The 20,376-nt window shown below is 51.0% G+C and overlaps 1 protein-coding gene across 6 annotated transcripts in view; it reads right to left on the bottom strand.

Annotated features, from left to right (window-relative positions):
- The window catches only part of PSD2 (pleckstrin and Sec7 domain containing 2), a 73,926-nt gene that overhangs the window by 45,610 nt on the left and 7,940 nt on the right, over positions 1 to 20,376 (bottom strand). For 5 of the 6 annotated variants that reach the window (XM_074313619.2, XM_088798644.1, XM_088798645.1 and 2 more), the window contains one exon: positions 493 to 645. The gene's annotated coding sequence lies outside the window, so the exon portion shown is untranslated. Of the gene's footprint in view, positions 1 to 492; positions 646 to 20,376 lie in introns of those variants that run through there. The other variant, XM_088798646.1, reaches the window with a different exon arrangement.

Raw genomic sequence — 20,376 nt, 5'->3', positions numbered from 1 at the left:
TAAATCCTCAAAGCTGCTCGGTGGTAAAGGTGGCTGCTGGCAGGCCCAGCACCCAACACCCCAGGTCCCCAGCAACCGAGCTCTCACTGATACCCCTCAATACACACATTTACACTCAGGGGGGATCAGGAGACAGAATCCAGGAGACAATTGGGCCAGCCGGCCCTGACCCTCCCTTCAGGCTGGCCTGGGGCTCTGTAGTAGTGCCCGCACTCCCTGGCCCAGACCTGGCCATCCCGGGGCTTCCTCTTTCGCCCTATCTCCATGACAACCGTATCCTTCGGATGCTCCAGCCACCACAGAATTGATCTCGAAATGTAGCTTTGTTAGCAGAGCCTGGCTGGCACGGAGGGCGGAGGGCGGCGCCCGCCTCCCAACAAGCGTGTCCCACCCCCGGCACCCCCTCACAGGCCCCCAGCCTGGCTTCGGGAGGGGCGGGGTCCCGGAGCATGCGGGGCCCTGGGGACAAGGTGGCCCCGCGGCCCCACTCACCGCTCCTGGCCCCAGTCGCTGGGTCCAGCCTCTCACGGCGGGGCCATGCAGAGGCCGCCGCTGGACTGACCGTCCCACTCCTCCGCTGCCGCCTGTCGGGGCTCCTGTGCCCGCTTCTGTCCCTTCGGGTGTCTGAGCCGCGCTGTGGAGAAGCTGAGCAGAGATGGGGGGACTGACGGTAGGAGGGAGGAACGGAAGGAGAGAAGGAGGGAGGGAGGAGCGGGAAGGGAGGGGAAGGGTGGGGGTACTGCAGGCGGCGGGTGGCGGGAGCGGAGCCAGGAGGCGACAGTGACCACCCTAGCCGGCTGGCCCGTCACGCCTCCACACCAAGGGCTGGACTGTGCGCCCTGACCCAGCCCGGGAGGGTGCAGCCAGCCCCGTCCAGCACAGCCCCGTGCCGGCCCTTTAAGAAAGTGGGGGAAGGGAGCACCGCGAGGTTCCGCCCCCCACCTTCCTAGCCCTGCCGGCCCCAGCTGTCCTCTAACCCCCGCCCCCTGGGCAGGACCCTGCGGGCCCGGACCCTGAGCCCTCGGATCCGTTGAGCCCTCCTCCAGGTGAAAGAGGGAGCGGTCCTTGCCCTCCACACCCAGGGGAGACCCGACCCTGACAGCGGAGGAGGGAGGGAGGAGTGCAGGGGGCAGGCAAGGTGGCTGATCCCAGAGAGAGAAAGAGAGAGGCAGAGCCTTCCCTACCTACCTATCACCGAGACAGACAGAGGGACAGACAGACCGGAGTATGCGGTTAGAAGGAGGGCTAGGGACAGAGCTGGAAGGGGTGGATACAGGAGAGAAGGACAAAAGGGAGAGACCCTGCGGGGGGAGGTGAGGAGTGGGTCCAATGAGGGACGCAGAGCTCCAGCACAGGTTAGGGCATGGCTGCCCTCGGCAGAGAGACCAAGGGTGCTCTGGACTGTGTAAACCATCTCTCAAGGACCCTGCCCCACACACCCTCCCCCATGATAGTCACCGCTGTGAAGTCCTACCCCCATCCCAAGACCCTAGCTCCAAAGAAGAAAGTTGACAGTATTGTACCTGGGCTAGACACAAGGAAGAACTTCCTGGCTGTGAGGCTCTTGCAGGGTAAGACTGCACCTCTCAGAGAGGTAATAAAGGGCCCTGCTCATAGGGATCTAGCGAGAGCAGGAGCTATGGGGTGGAGGGGAGGGTGAGCAGACCCAGTCCCACAGAGAAGGGTGCTCACCCTACCACAGGAAGCCACTTTCCACCTCTCTCCTTCCACTCCAGTCCTCCAGGGGCTGTTTACTACTATACCAGCTCCTTCCCACCTCCAGATCTTTACAGGTATTCCACCCTCTGCCTGGTCAGGCCTTGATCCTGCTGTTCTCCATGAACTCCTACTCAATCCTCAAATCCCTGCTTAAATGCCCCTTCCTCCATGAAGCTCCCTCTGACCTTCTTTCTACCCATACACACACAGTCAGGTTAGGGACTCTCTTCTTAGGAAACAGAGGTTGAGAGAAAAGAGGACTTGCTGACCTATGAGGGGTGTCTATGCTGTAGCAGTAATTGGAGGTGCAGGATCTGAGGTAGAATTAGTCCCCTCCCTCTTCAAATTGGGCCACAGCTAGAGCTGCAGTTTCAGCAACGACGGTGATAATTCTGCTATTAACTACATCTACAATGTGCCAGAGTCCACACTAAGTGCTTTCCATGTGTTAAATTTAACCCTCAAAACACTCCTGCAACCCATTTTACAGTTGAGGAAACTGAGGCATAGCCACTTGCTTAAAGTCCCAGGAAGTCTGACCCTACAAACACTGCTGGGCAGTTGAAAGGGCACTCTGACCACACCCCTTCACTGCCCATCAAACCCTAGGACATCCCCACAGAGCCCAGAAACAAGGGACCACTCTGTTGCAGGTATTCAGGATCTTCTGAAAGGGCACAGAGGGAGCATGGCTTCTCTGTTGTCCTACCCTGTACCTTCTGCCCTCTGCTAGCTGTAGGCAGGGATGGCTGGCAACTGGCAACCGGCTATGGGGGGTAATGGAGGTACTGTGTTTCCCCAAAAATAAGACCGGGTCTTATATTAATTTTTGCTCCAAAAGACTCATTAGGGCTTATATTCAAGGGAGGTCATCCTGAAAATCATGCTAGGGCTTATTTTCCGGTTAGGTCTTATTTTCGGGGAACCATGGTAACGGCTTTATTTCCACACTCCTCATCCTCAGGACCTCAAGTCACAGTTGAACCACCTTTCTGAGCTTCCACTTTCTCATCTACCCAATGAGGATGGTCATAACCTCTCCCTGTGCAGCTGGGATGGAGATAAAAGGAGCTGATTTCTCAGAGCCCACCCACCAAAAACCTGACACACAGATGCACTAACAAACAGGCCATGGCTATTCTAGTTGTAATGAGTGACTTACTCATTGAATGCATTATTTCATCTTTGTCCACTGAGATGAACTCTGAGCCTCCTGAAGGCAAGGTCTGCCTTGTTCACATGTATCCTTAGCACCCAACACACAGTATGGGTTAATAAATACAAGTGAAAGGAAAGAATGGAGGGCGGGGGAGGGAGAGACGGAAGGAGGGAGATACAGCAGCCTCTCCACTTAATCTGGTCCAGGCTGTTGCCCAGAACCAGTCCCTGGTCTGGATCTGCTCCCCATCCTTGGCAGCTCTGGGAGCCTGTTGCATGAGCAGGCCCAGGCTGAGAGACCTGGGTTCTAGTCTGGCCTTTGCTGCTTCCTGGCTGTGTGGCCATGGGAAGCTAGATCCTGTCCCTGAACCTCACTTTCCCATGTCAAGTGGAACTAGCTCAAAGAACTGAAAGGGCTGTCACAAGGCCACAGGTGGGCTCTGTGTGAAAGAGTGCTTTGGGGGCCACAGATATAGGAGAGAGAGTTACTATTATTATTTCTTGTAGCTACTTCTGCCTCTTGAAAGAGAACAGGGTCAGCATCCTCTCACCCAGCAGCCAAAACACACTATATAACCCAGCAGCCCTCCAGGAAAAGAAGAATCTGCAACTTCTCCCATTCCTCCAAATGAATTCCCTTTCCTCCTCCCTCACCTCCCCCCACTCCCCTAAGGGTGGGTCAAAAGGCTGGTGCTGGAGGCTAGGCAGGGGCAGGGGCAGGGGTAGGGGCGGGGGACACAGTTCCTGGCCCTCTCAGCCTCCCGCAGCCTCTACCATTGTGAGGCCTCTACCAGACCCCCTGCCTCCCCAGGCCTAAGCAGGGCCTCCTGTTCTTCCTCAGCCTGAACAGTATAGGACATCAGAGAGGAGAAGAGGCCAGAATCAGACCCATCAACTGGAAGAAGGCATTTGGATCCAAACCTGGACCCAGAGGAGGCTTGGCTCATAGATAACCCGAAACACCCAATTCTCCCATCTTCCAGCTGGGAGACGGAAGCCCGGGGAGGAGAGGCGAGGTAGGGATTCCCCAGGCCAATCCCGGAATGCTCAGTGAGTACCTACTCTGTGCCCAGTCATGCGCCAACCCCACCCTTGCCCCCAGCACCTCCAAGAGAAAGGCCCCAGCCCCTGTCCAGTGTCCTCGCCTGACACTTCCCACCTCAAATGTAATGTTCTAGGACCCCTCCCACACTTATACACCCCAAATATTTTTAACAACCTCACTTTACAGGCAGGGGACCAGCAATGCCTTCTCTTTCATTAACCATCACTCAAATAATTCTTCTCAACCCTCCAGCTACTGTCTCATTTCTTTTTCCCCATTACAGCAAAGTTCCTTGAAAAAGTTGTCCATGCTCTCCAATTCCTATTCCATTCTCTCTTGAATGCACTCCAATCTGAGTCTCATCCCCTCACTCATGCCCATTCCACTGATACAGTTCATCAAGGTCATGATCACAGCTGCTGAGTACAGGTGTACAGGTTGCACACTGTACAAATGTACCTGAGATTCACAAGGGATGGAGAGGGAGCTAAAATCCAGCCTGCTGTCCCCTCACTCTGTTGTGTGCCCGGTACAAGGCTACATCTGGCTGGGGGAGGGATGCCTTGTCCTTTATACTGAGGTATCTCCCTTCTGTGTGCCTGCACAGATAGGGTTACCTGGAGGGCCTGCCTCTTTCTAATATTGGTATAAAGGAACTAGATAGACTGACTGTGACCTGGTTCCCAGTGATCACCATAAATGCCAAACCCAACAGTCAATTTTCAGGTCTCATCTTAACACAATCTTAACATTTGATATACCCCTTCCTCCTTGAAATATTTTCTTCCCCTGACTTCCAGGACTCATTACTGCCTTAGTATTCCTCCTACCTTCTCATCCTCTTTTGCTGGTTCCTCCTCCCCCTCCTGACCTCCACGTGCCCAAGCGCCCAGGGCCCAGTCCTCCATCTTCTTCTCTACCTCACTCTATCCCCTGGGGAGACCTCCTTGCCTTCAAAGCCCATTTAAACCCTGATGATTCTCAGTGTGTGATTCTCCAGCCCCAACCTTTTCCCCCTGAGGTCAGACCCAACTGCTGACCTAACGTCTCCACTAGGATATCCAAAGGACAGCTCCAACTCATCCCAACCCAAACTGATCTCCTCTTCCTCATCACAGAAAATGTTACTACCATCCTTCCCTCAGCTCAGGCCAAACACCTGCGAGTCATCCTTCCCTCTCTTTCTCTCACACCTCACATCCAAGTAAATCCTACGGGGTTTACTTTCAAAGTATGTCCCAAATTGGCCACTTCTCATCAGCTCCACAGCCACCATCCTGTCCTGAGCCACCATTATTAGCCTCCTAACTGGTCCTGCTGCTTCCACCCAGCCCCACTACCAACATTCCCAACACAGCAGCCAAAGGGATCATGTTAAATGTACATTAGATCATATCACTCCTGCTCCAAATCTTCCAATGGCTCCCATGTCACTAAATGTTAAACCAAGTCTTTGCCAGGCTTACAAGGTCCTATATGACCTGGCCCCTGTCACCTCTCTGACCTCACTCCTCTCTAGCCACTCTGGCCTCCTCACTGTTCCTAGCCTCAGGACCTTTGCACTTGCTATTCTCTCTGCCTGCAACACTAGACTCACCTCACCCCCTTCAGCTCTCTGCTCAGATGCCACCTTCCCCAACCACCCTACCTAAAATATTACCCATCCCTCCTCCATGTCTTCCCTTTGTCTGCTTCCTTTTCCTCTATAACAGATGTTTGTACACCACATTTTCTTGCTTATTCTGGTTATTGTCTGTCTCCCTACCATCACTATCATCACTAGACCATAAGCTCCAGGAAGGCAGGACATTTGTTCTTTCGCTTCTGTTTCCCCAGGGCCTACCCCTTTGGCTGGCACATAGTAGGCACTCAGCAAAGCTCTCAGATAAAGAACACACCAACAGATAAAGAAGAGAACTGCAGGTGCTAAAAAGTACTTTAAAACCAAAAAAAGGGGGGGATGTGATAGCACCTAGCTGGAAGCGTGGGGACTACTTCAGCAAGGTGGTCAGAGAAGGTCTCTCTGAGGAGGTTTCCCCCAGGCTGGGCACACCCCACTCCAGGCCCACACAGTGCCATCTTCCCCCATCACAGTACGCATCACGTTGTATCATTACTGTCTGGACTGGGTACGCCATGAGGGCAAGGACCCTTCTCACTCCTCTCTAGGTCCCCAGTTCCTGAGCCCAGGGTCAACATACAGTAAGCACCCAAAGAATGGAGGAATAGGGGTCATAAGTGAATCCACACAGGGGCCATGGGACTCTGACAGGGCCCACATAGGGAAGCCATGCAGTAAGGAGCTAAGCAGGGAGCCATAGAGGCCTGGGAGGAAGGGGTGTTTTTGGAGCTTAAGGGTCTGATTTGTACAATCCCCAACGTTACCTACAACTCCTGGGTTAGCTGGGAAGGAGTGTGGGAAGGAAAGATCATTCTCACCAGACAGCTCCTAGCTGTGAGGTGATGATTCATCCATTCATTCAACAACATTTACTGAGCACCTACTATGTGCCTGTGTGCCAGGCCCTGAGAGGGGGTGAGGGCAGGGCCCAGACAAAGTCCTTCCCTCTACAGCTCAAGGGGAAATATCCTTGTAGGTGGAGTTTCCTGAAACAAACAACCTATTTGCTTCACCCCATTTATCACAAAGTGAAATCATATTTTAGGGATGGGTTCTACTAGTCTTCTGCCAACTACCTCCCTAAACTGTGAACTCCAAAAAGGGCAGGAACTGTGTATCTTGTTATTGCTGGATTGCCAGCATCTAGCAAGGGCCTGGAGTATAGTAGGAGCTCAGTAAGTATTTGCTGAATGAATGAATGAATGAATGAATGAATGAATGGTAGAATAGGAGCAGGTCACTGAAGAAGATAAGGATTTGGACTTACAGGCAAGAGGAGAAGGCCAGTGGGGAGAGGGCACTGCCTGAGCCAGCATGAGGTGGGGGAAGGTCGCCTCGAGGGGAGCACAGCCATGGGTAGGACAGAAGGGTGACTGCTCAAGCTCTGAGAGCTGCCTGTCCCACCCCTCCCCCAGCAAATGTGGCCCTGCCAGCACTGGTCCCGGGCTGGTGGACAAAGCCCCACAAGGAGTGCCAGGGACTTGCAGTGCCTACAGCCAGCCGGCTGTGGGCCCAAGGCACAGGCAAAGCCTGGCCTAGAACTTTGTCTGAGGGCCTTTGTGAGCCCCGGGAGCCTGTCCAGGGGAATGCCGGGAACTGGCCAGGGTGCTACGGGGTGGGCACTCCCCTGCTTCTGGAGGTCCAGCTGCCCATCCAAGCCTGAGTTAATGGGGGCTTAGGGAGAGGAGCTTTAAGGTTGGGGAGATAACACCACCCTACCCCAGGAAGTCGGAGCTGCTAGGGTCAGAGGAGTCAGCAGATCCCATCCAAGTTACGGAGGCCCTGAGAGGCTAGGGCATAGCTGGGGACATGCGAAGTTAGGGTTGAAGCTGACCCTCCCCTCATCCCACGCATTGCCCCCAAGAAGCCCAGCGGGAGGGAGTAGGGCAAGCCTTTTTCAAAGCGACAAGTCTACTCCTGCCCAGGGAGGCGCCGGGGTGGTTCCCAGGAGGGCGAGCTCCCGGCTGCGTGAGGGGGGCCTTGCGAGGCCCAGGCGTCTCGCTATCTCCGTCTGCTGGCCCAACTCAGAATTACCAGAGCGTCGCGTGTCACGGGGCTGAGCACGGTCTTGGGTCCTCGGCGCCAGGCAGCCCCACTCTCTCTCACACAGAAAGGAAGTGAATAGAGGTCATATGGGTCATCCCAATGCCTCAGCACCACACCCAGCGGCGCCCCAAGGTCCACCCGCAGGCCCTTTGTAACCAGCCTCCGCGCTGGGATGCTCGTTGGTTCTGGAAGTACTTGACCTGGTCCAACCTGAGTATTTCCTCAACTTGGCCCAAGTGTCTCCGAAGGCCATGCTCTTCCCCAATACGGATGGAAAACCGAGAATCCACTGACGATCCCATGGTGACGTAGGCCCCCTCTTCCTCGGATCTGAGCGGAGTGCAGGTACCTCTCCCCACCGTAGCCGGGAAGGCAGGGGTCTAACTGGCCGAGATCCGAAAGGCCACCCCGCGCAACTCCTTCCAGAGCCCTTCAGAACACAGTCCGTGAAGGAATGGGCTCTTTTGGGGTCAGGACGCCACCTGCTGGTGCCTACAAGCATTGTACCTACCCCACCTGGCATAATCACTGGCTAGGTGAGACCACTGATGACAGTAATCACAGCCCCTGACTTTTATTGAGTGTTCCGTGAGCCAGGTTCATGCTAAATTCTTGGCATGATCTCATTTCACACATTAGCTCATTTCATCCTCACAGCAACCCTGTAAGGTGGACATCATTCATCCCGTTTTACCTATGAAGACTGAAACTGGGAAAGTTGTGCCCTAACCCCAGAACATAATTCTAGTAAGTGTCAAAGCCCAGACTCCAATCCCTGAGTGTGTACTTTAACTGGGCTCTTCCGCCTGCAGTGGAGGTGGGGAGAGTGGCAGCTCAGGAATGAGTTCTGTCAGGGAGAGCTCCCCTTCCTATTTCCCGTCCCAACTTTGGGCACGAGCCATCTGAGCTTGGCTTGCAGCTGGTATAGCAGGAGCCCTCAGTCTGTGTTGCCCCTTTAGTGTCTATGTCCTCCCCTTAAAGCTTGAGAACTCCTCTAGTACAGGGCCAAGAAAAATCTGTTTCCATCACCACCCCCACACTGCATTCAGCACTAATCATCAAGGGCCCTCTGTATGCCCCTCTCATTTGGGACCACCACTGAGGCCACCCACCCTACACACCCTGCAGGGCCCTACTCCGCCCCTTCCTCACTTCCCAATTCAGGAACTCAGGCAGGTACAGTATAAGTGGTTGCAAGTGACAGAAACTGGCTTCAATGCAAAGGGAGGGCCTTATGTAAATGGAAAGTCCAGGAGTAGATCCAGCCACAGGCACTACTGAATCCAGGCTCCCAAGTGGGGTCTTTCTCCACATCTGTAGCCAGTAGTCCTCTGTGCTGGCTTCATTTCCAGGCAAGCTCTTCCAACAAAGTGTCAAAATGGCTAAAGTAGCTCTGAGTTTATGTCTGGCTTTGAGGGCAGAAGGCTTCCCCCCATGCCTAGAATACAAGCAAAATTCTCAGAATTCAGTCTCATTGGCCCAGCTGGTTGAATACATCATGGCCAGCCCAGAACCAATCCCTGTGGCCTAAAGTGTCACTGCCCTCCTTGGAGTGAGGAGTGGAGTCAGCTCCTGGCAATCCATATAGAATGGTGGTGGGAGGGGATGTGTCCCAAACGAAAACAGGGGAAAAGTTACCGAGAGGAGAATGGCTGCTGCACAGCAAACAGCACCAATATCCACGACAACCGAAGCCCACATTTTCTTGGTTGAACTCGTTTTTAGATTGCAGACCTCCTCCCAAATTATCATACTTTCTTCCTTCTTTCATTTATTCATTCAACAAATTTTTGCTGAGGCCCTACCTGTACCAAGTACTATTCTGGGTGAATCATGTCAGTAAACAAAAGAGAAGAAAATCCTTGCCCTCCTGAATCATTTCCAGTGGAGGTGGGAGGAGAAAAAAAAACAATGAACACAATAAATAAGTAAAATTTATAATATTATAGATAATGATAAGTACTACAGGGGAAATGGGGCAGCATAAAGGGGATCAGGAATGTGGACAGGACGAGGAATACTGCAACTTTAAATAGAATGCTATTGATAGACACTTTGAGAAGGTGAATTTGAGCAAAGACAAGAAAGAGGTAAGGGAATTTGTCGTGTAGCTCTCTGGAGGAGGAGATTTCCAAGGCACAAAAATAGCCAGTGCAAAGGCCCTGAGGTGGGAGTGTGCCTGGTATGGTATTGGAACAGCAAGGCACAAAGAGAACAAGGGGAAAGTGCAGGAGATGAGGTAGAGAGCTAGCAGGGGCGGCCAGATGACATAGGGCCTCGTAGGCCATTGTAAGGACTTAAGCTTTGACTCTTAGTGACATGAAGAGCCACCCAAGGTTTGGCGCAGAGGACTGACCTGATTTGACTTATATTTTTAAATGATTTCTCTGGCTCCTGAGCTGGGCATAGATTGAAGGGGCTGAGCCTGGAGACCAGCAGGCGCCTACTGCAGAATTCCAGGGGAGGGTTGATGCAGACTCGCACCAGAGTGGAAACAGGTGAGAAGTGGCCAGATTCTGGATGTATTTGAAGGTAAAGCCAATAGATGAATTGAGGGACTGGGTGTGGGGTGTAAGAGAAAGAAAGGAGTCCAGAGTGAAGCAAAATTCAGGACCTGAGCAACAGGAAGGATGGAGCTGCCAGGAACTAAGGGGGGAAGTGGGGAAGAATGTGTTAGAGGAGAAAAAGCAGGTGCTCACTTTTGGATCAGTTGAGTTTGAGCTGTCAATTGGCCACCCAAGAGGAGATGTCAGCTAGGCAAGCAGCCTGGGCTACAGATGTACATTCGAGAGGAGTGATGAGGCCACCCAGGAGTGGGGGAATGGGTGTCAGAGGACCAAGAATGGGGAGCTGAGGGCCTCCCGCATTAAGAGGTGGGGGAGGAGAAAGGGGAGAAACAAGAAGGGGGGCCGAGAAAGAGTGTCCCGAGAGGTAGAGGAAAAGCAGGAGAATGTGGGATCCTATAACCAAGTGAAGAAACAATGTCAAAGAGGAAAGAGATGAACCGGGTCAACTGCTGCTGATGGATCAAGTGAGATGAGGACTGAAAATTGACACTTGAATTTAGTGACATGGAGCTCACTGGAGACCTTGACAAGAATCATCACAGTGAAAATGGTTGGGGAGACCCTGATTAGAGAGGGATTATGAAATAGTAATTAACAAGCTTCATAGCAGCATTGTTCACAATATCCAAAAGGTAGAAACAACCTAAGTGTCCACTGACAGATAAATGGAGAAACAAAATGTGGTGTACACATACAATGGAATATTATTCAGCTTTTAATAGCAATGAAATTCTGACACATCTACAGCAGCGATGAACCTTGAAAACATTATGGTGATATAAACCAGACACCAATGGACAAATATTGTATATTTCCACTTATAAGAAATATCTAAATAGCTAAATTCATAGAAACATAAAGTAGAATAGAGGGTACCAGGGGTTGAGGGGGAGGGATGAATGGAGAGGTATTGTCTAATGGGCACAGAGTTTTTGTTTGTAATAATGAAAAAGTTCTAGAAATAGATAGTGGTGATGATTACACAACACTTATAATCTACCTAATGCCCCTGAATTTGTACACTTAAAAATGGGTAAAATTGTAACTTTTATGTTACGTATATTTTACTGCAATAAAAAATAAAATTAAGTGGCCTTCAATAAAATAATTAACAAGCATCTGTTGAGTACCTACTACATGCTAGACACTGGGCCAAGATCCAGGGGCTATGACGAGCCACTGGGTGCCCACATGGGCTCAACCAAGCGTTACCCCAACCCCATTCTGTTCCCTTTGTTCTTCAGCCCCTGGGCAGGTAAATCTGGGGACTGACATGCAGTGCTGGCTGTGTAGAGATTGCAGAGGCATGTTTGATGAACGCTGTACTGAGACCACGGTGGAAAGCCACAGCTAGATCCCAGGTCCCTGGCTTTGCAGCTGATACAGAAGTCACCATCAAGGATTACTGATAAATAGAATAAGGGCAGTGCAAAAGGAGACCTTTAGAGGCATGCCACCAAGCTCTGTCCTCGGCCCTAGACTTAGCTGATCCATAGGCTTTCCGTGTTTGTTTTTTGACCAATAATTTGAATGAAGACCTAGAGGCATGTACAACGTGTTTACAGAAACTGGAAGATGGAGGGAGATGACTTCAGAAGCCAAAAAGAGGCAACAGAGTGAGTGGCTAAGACCACAATGTCTGGATCCAAACTACCTGGGTTCTAATCCCAGCGCTGTCATTTATGACTGCGTCAACTTGGGCAAGTTACTTAACCTCTCTGTGCCTCAATTTCCTCATCTCTAAAATGGGGATAATAGTAGATCCCTTGTAGAGTGGTTCTGAAGTCTGAATAGGTTAGCTCAGTGGTAAAGTATATGGTAAGTATGGCACATGGTAAGTATATGTGAGTTTGCTACTCTCATCATTATCAGGACTGGCTAGAGGGTTAAGTCAGAACCAACAAGATAAAATTTAATGAGGACAGATGGAAAAGCCAACATCCAGGTTCCAATAAAGCAACTGTACAAGTTCAGGGTCAGGGAGACCTAGCTGGGCATCCATCCATTCATCTGTCCATGAGAAATATCCCAAGGTATCCATCAAGAGGCAAATGGATCAACAAACTGTTATACATCCATACAACAGAATTCTACTTGGCAATAAAAAAGAACAAACTACCAATGAATCTCCAAAACATTATGCTGAATGAAATAAGCCTGACACAAAAAGAGTAGATACTGCATAATTCTGTTTTTATGAAGTTCTAGAATGGGCCATTGTGGAAAGAAATCAGTGGAGCAGGGGGTGACTAGGAAACTTCCTATAGTGATGAAAATATTCTTTAACTTGATAGGAGCTAGAGTGTATATGCACTTGTCAAAACTCAACCAATGGGGGTGGCCGGTTAGCTCAGTTGGTTAGAGCATGGTGCTGGTAGCACCAAGGTTGCCAGTTCGATCCCAGCATGGGCCACTGTGAGCTGCACCCTCCTTTAAAAAAAAAAAAAATTTTTTAAAGAAAAACTCAACCAATGGTATACTTAAGATTTGTGCATTTGGGAGAACTGCTCAGGAGAGCTACTCAGGAGATGAAGGGCTGGAAATATTATTTATGGGGAACTGGGACCATTTAATCTGGAGAGAAGGCTGGCATGGGGGTGGGAGGGTATAGTCCTCTCTGCCACCCACTGGAGCCTTCATGCAGCAGGTAGAGGCACTGTTCTGTGATCCCAGGGTGAGCTATTTCCAACAGTTGGACAGCACAGGAAGCCAGTTTGGTCTCACTAGAAGGAACTGCCCTACAATGGAACAGTTTGCCTTTTAAGGCAGTGGGCTCCCAATTACATGAGGCGTGCAAGAAAGATGGGCAACTGACTGTCAGGGGGTTAAAGAAGGGATTTCTAAGCTGACCAAGAGAATGGACTGAGGGTCTGAGGTCCCTTTAAGCAACTCATAGTGAAATTTTAGCCTTCCTGACCAGACAAAGTGTCAAGGGAACTCTGAGGCCATTTCTGACAGTGGTGGCAGAGGAGGTCATCAGGGAGAACTTTCTGGAGACAGAGGCCAGATCACTGTCCTTCTGATTCCTCAGTCTCCAATCTGTGTGATTCATCTTACTGACTCCCTGTCTGGGGTCCTCTAGCCTTTTCCAGATAAAAACAAACAGGGCCTCAGTCCCTGCCTTTCTGCATGATCCTGACTGACTTCCTGCTCCTCTCTGGGCCTCAGTCTCCCCCTCTGTTCAATGGTTTCAACTGAAACCATCTATGTTTTTTCCTCCAGGGATGGCCAAACTGCCACAGTCACACACTTATATAGGGATGGGGGGCGGGGTCAGTGGGAGTTTTTTTGAGGGGGACCCAGCTTACAGTCCTCAGAGGAAATTCAGCAGAAGTGACAGGAGCCCCAGAGTCAGGCCAGGGGCTCAGCCAGGTTTCCTAGATACTGGCCTAGCTTTCAGCCTGAGGGGAAGGTCAGAAAGGAGGCCTGATGTTACTATGGGGTGTTGTTACCATGGTGATGAGGGCATACATCTGAGCTCATCCCAGGGCCCCTGAAACCCTCTTCCTCAGGGGCCTCCAGGAGGTCACAAGTCCAAGCCTCCCTCCTAGTCTGTCCTGGCCCTGCCTAAGGTAGGAGGGTGCTCTGATGAGGCCAGGAGACAGATGAACAAATCTGCACTGCCCTCCAGATAAACTCATTCAGCGTGGGCCAGTGATTAGAGCACAGGAGAGGTCGGGCAGGCCTGGGCTGATTCCCTGTGCTGAGTGACGTTGGGCAAGTGCCTCTACTTTTGGGGGTCTGTAAAGATGTTGCTGTAATGATGAAATGAGATGCCACTGGGATGGCGATGAGCTCATGATTTCATTTTATCCTCACACACACAGCCACTTGGAGGCTGAAACAGACCGCAGAGCCCCGCAGACATGCGTCCCCAGACCTACCCGCCCCTCTGTCTACCCCACCTTTCCTCTCCGACTCCTTACTCTCTCATCCTCTCAGCAGCTCGGCGACCTCGGCTGCCTCCACGCGGCCCTTCTCGGTACTGCAGCAGCCGGCTCGGCTCACCTAGTAGCAGGTGTGCCCTGCTTCTCCGCCACACCTCCACCCCCTGTATCCCTTGCTGCCTTGCAAAGGTAGGGCATGGAGTCATCTCCTGGTCGCAGGTGGGCAAGCCCTCGTCTCCAAACCTTCAAAGACCGATCATTTTCATAGACCAGCCTCAACCCCTAGGTATGGCTCCGATCCTTCCTGCTGGCTCCAGGCAGGTGGTAGGAGCCCAGGAAGCAACACTGCGCTCTCCTGCTCCTGGTTGGGGCAGCCATTATGGGCAGGTGGGAGGGGGGTGCACAGCAAGTTCCTGAGATAATGGTCAGGGGCTTTGTGTCCAGACACACACATGTAAGCACCAGGCCTCCATGTGCACACACACACAGGCACACACCCATAGCACCAAGCGCCAGAAAGTGCACACTGTGACATCACCAGCCACTCAGCCATTTTTCCGTCCATCCACCCCTCTGTCCCAGTGTGCCCCTCTGCCCCCTTCATCCCCACAACCTGAGGAAACCAGTGCTTACTATAAATTGCAAATATAAACTCCTTTCTGAGGCCTAAAGCCCTAGATCACCCAGCCCTGCCTCCCCCTCAGACCACACCTCCCACCACCAGCCCCTTGCCCATTATTCACCATTCCTCCTGCAGTGCTCACTCACACTTCAGGTCCCCTGCATTTACCGTTCCCTCTCCCCACAGTGCTCTTCCACCAGATCCCTTTGGCTGCTTTCTTCCATTCTTTTAAGCCTCAATTTAAATACCACCTCCTTCCAGACCACTGGAGCTAAGATGCTCCTTTTCCTCCATTCTCTCAAAACATATTTCCTTCAAAATGTGTATCCTAATCATTAGAGAAATGCAAATCAGAACTCCAGTGAGACCTCCTCACACCCATTAGGATGACTCCTAAAAAAAAATGAAAAGAAATAAACAGAAAATAACAAGTGTTAGTGAAGATGTGAAAAAATTGGAACACTTGTGCACTGTGCAAGAATGTGAAAGTTTGCAAAAGGATGCAGCCACTGTAAAAAATTAAAACTAGAATTAGTATATGATCCAACAATTCTACTTCTGGGGATATACACAAAAGAATTGAAAGCAGGATCTTGAGGAGATATTTGTACACCCATGTTCATGGCATGTATACACATACAATGGATTATTTAGCCTTAAAAAGGAAGGAAATTTTGACACACGCTACAACATGGATAAACCCTGAGGGCATTATGCTAAGCAAAATAAGCCAGTCACAAAAAGACAAATATTGTATGATTCCACTTATATGAACTACCTAGAGGAGTCAAATTCATAGAGACAAAAAGTAAATTAGTAGTTGCCTGGAGCGGGGAGTGGAGGGAATGGGGAGTTTCAGTTGTAGAAGATGAGAGCTCTGGAGAGGGATGGTTGTGGTGGTTGCACAACAATGTGATGTACTTAATACCACTGAACTGGACATTTAAAATGGTTAAGATGATACTAGGTTGGTGCAAAAGTAATTGTGGTGGGCCGGCCCGGTGGCTCAGGCGGTTAGAGCTCCGTGCTCCTAACTCTGAAGGCTGCCGGTTCGATTCCCACATGGGCCAGTGGGCTCTCAACCACAAGGTTGTCGGTTCAACTCCTCGAGTCCCGAAAGGGATGGTGGGCTCTGCCCCCTGCAACTAAGATTGAACACAGCACCCTGAGCTGAGCTGCCTCCCGGATGGCTCAGTTGTTTGGAGCGCAGGCTCTCAACCACAAGGTTGCCAGTTCGATTCCTCGACTCCCACAAGGGATGGTGGGCAGTGCCCCCTGCAACTAAAATTGAACACAGCACCTTGAGCTGAGCTGCCTCCCAGATGGCCCAGTTGGTTGGAATGCATCCTCTCAACCACAAGGTTGCTGGTTCGACTCCCGCAAGGGAGTACCCCCTGCAACTAGAAAACGGCAACTGGACCTGGAGCTGAGCTGCGCCCTCCACAACTAAGAAACAACTTGAAGCTGAACGGCACCCTCCACCACTAAGATTGAAAGGACAACAACTTGACTTGAAAAAAAGGCCTGGAAGTACACACTGTTCCCCAATAAAGTCCTGTTCCCCTTCCCCAATTGAAAAAAAAAAAATGAATGGTGTCAAGCCTTTAAAAAAAATAAGTAATTGTGGTTTAACAGGTTAAAAACAATTGCAACCACCGCAATTACTTTTGCACCAAACTAATCTCTCACCACAATTAAAAATACGTATCAAAACATTTGTTTGCTTATTCAATCCTGCCTCACTCACTACACTGTGACGTCCCTAAGAGCGGGGCTCTGTCTGTGTGGTGTCCCTACACGTGCTGTCAGTCACTGAGGGCCCGGGGAACAAGACACACAAGGTGCCCTCTCCCCTGAGGCTCATGGCCTGGAGGGGGGGGGAGCAAAACACTAAACAAACAAGTAAACAAAATGGTCACCTATCAAGGGCTGTGTGGAAAATTAGCACAGTGAACCTAACAGAATGGCTTCATTAGGGAGCTGTCGGCTGCAGCACTCAGATACACCATCCCAGAGGAAGTGACACTTATGCTAAGACCCAAGAAACAATAAAGTGTCAGTCAGAGCTACAGAGGGAACAGCAAGTGCAAAGGCCCTGAGGTGAGGAGGGCCTGGTATGCTAGAGGAACAGCAGAGCTGGGAAGTGGAGAAGCAGGGTGGAGAGGAAGGGAGGAGGACTGGGAGGAAAGAGAGGAGATGGCAGGGATTCCCGGTGGTGAAGGAGGGGGGCCTCACTGAGTCACCAACCTCCTCTTCCATGGCAGCCTCTAAATGCCTGGCTCTGCACTAAAAGTTTTTGTGGATTAGCTCAGAGCATGCTCACGACAGTCCTTGGGGAAGGTATAGTCATTATCCCGTGGTATGAAGGAGGAAACAGGGTCAGAGAGCTTGGGCAAGTTGGTGGGTCTGGGGCTACAGTCAAGGACAAACAGAGGGAGAGGGAGTCTTAAGCACGCTGTACTGCTTGCTCCTTCCCTGCCCTCCTCAGGGACCCAGGTTAAGGTGGTGCTTTCCTCCCACCAAGCTGCGATGCCACCCTCATTCCCTCTGCCTCGAATGCAAGGGCCTCCTACAGGTGGCTGGGCTGCTGGCTGATCACTGCCAAGGGGTTTCCGTTCCTTCTTTTACTGTCCCCCAAAAAGTAAGCTAAGGAGAGAGAACCCATCCCCTCTCCCTCACCTAACTAGAGACAGGTACTGGGAGAGGGGAGACAGAAACCCATCTCCAGATCCACAGGAGCCTATTTCTGAGGCCCGTCTGCAGGTCTCACCCTTGGGGAGCGTAATCTTAAGGGGAGGGCACCAGGAACCCCATGAAGTTTGCCAGGCTGGATGGCATCCTGGTAGTCAGTGAAGAGGCCCCCTTCCTAAGGCCCAGGCAGCAGCATCTTCAGGCCTGCGGGGCTGGCTTCCCCAGATGCCCAGCACTGTCCCAAACCCTGGACTGTGGCACACCTGAAGAGAGCAGGACCCCAAGGAGGGCTGAGGCCTCCCAACAGCTGGGAAGTGGTCACAGAAAAGGAGGCAGTCCCGCCCTCACAATCCCCCATCCTAACATAGAGCTGGAAGGGTGTTCCCCACAGGGCCAGTTACATTGCAGGACCCAGCACAAAATGAAAATGGAGAGCCCCTTGTTCAAAAAGCAAGGGAAAAAGACATAATACTAAAGGTACAAAATAGAAAACTAAATATATATAAAGCTTTTTCCTTTCCCATGTAGTCTCTCGATTTTTCACCCTGTTTATTTGTTGTTTAATGTCATTCTAAGTAAAGAAAAATTTAAAATTTAAATAAGTTGCATGAATTTTACCGTTCATCCATATTTTGTGTGATGCCAGTTTTAAATGCTATAATATACGGGCATTTCACTCGTATGCAGAATCACCAAACTTACACAGTTTGTATTTTGTAGCATGTGCATACATATGTATTTCTTACCAGAAAAGTGGAAAAACTGCATAAACTAACTCAACTGTTTTTTATTTCACTTCTTGATTCGCACAATTCTAGCAACACTCTCTACCTTCATCTGAAAGAAACAGGAACTGTGGGTGGCTCCATCTTTCCCTGCGCCATGTCTTCATGCTCAGCGTAAAGGTTTAGTTTATCCAGAGAAATAATACCCAGGTAGGGGAGTGGCAAAGAAAGGGGATGGGAAAACCTGAGGAGTTACCAGGGGCCATGATGCTCCAGCCTGGCTGCTCCCCAAAGAAGAGCTGCGAGAGACGAGGTCATAGAGGTGGCAGGTCACACCATGGAGGCCCTGAGCGCCCTCCACTGGGCCTAATACCACTCTGACCATGTGACCCCTGCCTAGAACCTTCTGTGGCTCCCCAATGCCCTCAGAATAAAATCCACAGCCCTACCTCTGAGCCCCAAAGCTCTGCCTCCCCTCATACCACTGGGCATTGCCACACATTCTGCTGCAGCCATCGCCCTGCTCTCCCTGAACCCTGAGCTTGGAACCTGCCCTTCCCTCTACCTAGAACCCTCTTCCCCAGCATGCCCTTTCTTCTGGCTAATGTCCACTCGTCCTGTGGGTCCTGACATGAGTATCGTTTCCTCTGAGAGCCTTCCCTCACCTCCCAGGCTGGGTCAGGAGCCTCTTCTGAACTGTCACAGCTCCTGTGCTCCCTGCATCACTGCATGGTGACTCATCCTCTTCCCTCACTATGGGCTGACTCTGTGGGGCAGGGACCGGCTCTTATTCAAGTTAATAGTCCCAGATCCCAACACATAATAGGTGCTCAATAATGGTTATTGAATGAATGCATGAGTTCACAGGCAATAAGAGCCTGTGTGAGCTGTCTATTGTCTCACAGCTCAGGCAGACAGGTCAGGGAGAAGGGACTAACAGGCAGGACACACCTACTATGTTCCAGGCCCCAATGGCACTTAACATTCCTTTTTGCTCCCATCCAGCCCAGGAAGGAGGTTCTTGTACCTGGTACACAAACCAGGACATTCATCCTCTTTTCTTGACCTCCCCCTCCAGAACCACACACACATCTGAGCCCCAGCCAGTGTGACCCGCCAGGCCAGTCCAGATGTCCTCTTTTCTTGGCCAGTCCCAGAGAGAACTCACTCCCAGCTGGGGCCTGTCCCATCCTTTCTCCCTCCTCCCTCTTCCTCCCCCTCCCCACTTCCTTCCTTCCTGCTCTTGGATATTCCCTTTGCAGGAAAGGCCCCAGGTTCCAGGGTAAGGCCCCCAGGTCCAGCTGCCCAGCCCAGGACACATGCTTCCTCCATCATTTCTGCCCTCCCCGGGGGCCGGAAATCTGATCCAGGCCTAGCGAACATGGGAGCACTGCACAGAGGACAGTCCAAAGTCATCTTGTCCCTCCCTGGGCCTCCAGCCACAGCACAGGCAAAGGAGTTCTAGAGCTCATCCTAGAGGTCTGGAGTCTGGCAGGGGCTTTGTCACGTTGCTTGTGAGTTGGTTGTAACTGACAGCCAGTTCAGGAAGGCTCTGAGCCAGGGGTTTTACCTGTCAACTTAGTATAACAACCTTTGGATATCCTGTGTTAAGTCACTGTGCACAGCACCTGGCACAAAGTGAGCCCTCCGCTAACAGTGCCTAGTATCTTTATTATTCTCCCCAACACCATCACCGTCAGATTTAATCCTCACAACTATCCTGCGAAGGAGGTAGAGTTTTTATCTTCATTTTATAAATGAGGAAACTGAAGCTTAGAAAAAAGGAAGTGACTTGTCCAAGTTCCTTCAGCAAGTATCAGAACTGAGCTCAAACCCAAACCAGACCAGTACTCTTTTCATCCTGAAGCCCACCCATCCACTTCTGGTGATCCTGCAATAATTCTTTACCGGCTGTGTGCCTCAGTTTCCCCATCCAATACAGTGAGAAGGAGGACGGAGGAGGCATCTCTAAGAACCTGTAAGTTTAGGGGCAGCCAATTAGCTCACTTGGTTAGAGCGCAGTGCTCTTAACAACAAGGTCGTGGGTTCAATTCCCCACATGGGCCACTGTGAGCTGCACCCTCCACAACTAGATTGAAACAATATTTGACTTGGAGCTGATAGGTCCTGGAAAAACACACTTAAAATAAATAAAAGGTTTAAAAAAAAAAAGAACCTGTAAGAACCTGTAAATGTAAAAGAAACCACTAACCCACTGAGCAGAGGCTTGCTGGATGCTGTCCCGATGCCAGACCAGAGATGGGCATAAGATCACAGATCCGACCCTGGATGTTC

This window comes from Rhinolophus sinicus, chromosome 5, assembly GCF_057876585.1.
Source record: "Rhinolophus sinicus isolate RSI-liver-muscle chromosome 5, RSI-T2T, whole genome shotgun sequence".
Classification (NCBI taxonomy): Eukaryota; Metazoa; Chordata; class Mammalia; order Chiroptera; family Rhinolophidae; genus Rhinolophus; species Rhinolophus sinicus.
This window is presented reverse-complemented; position numbering and strand designations above follow the sequence as displayed.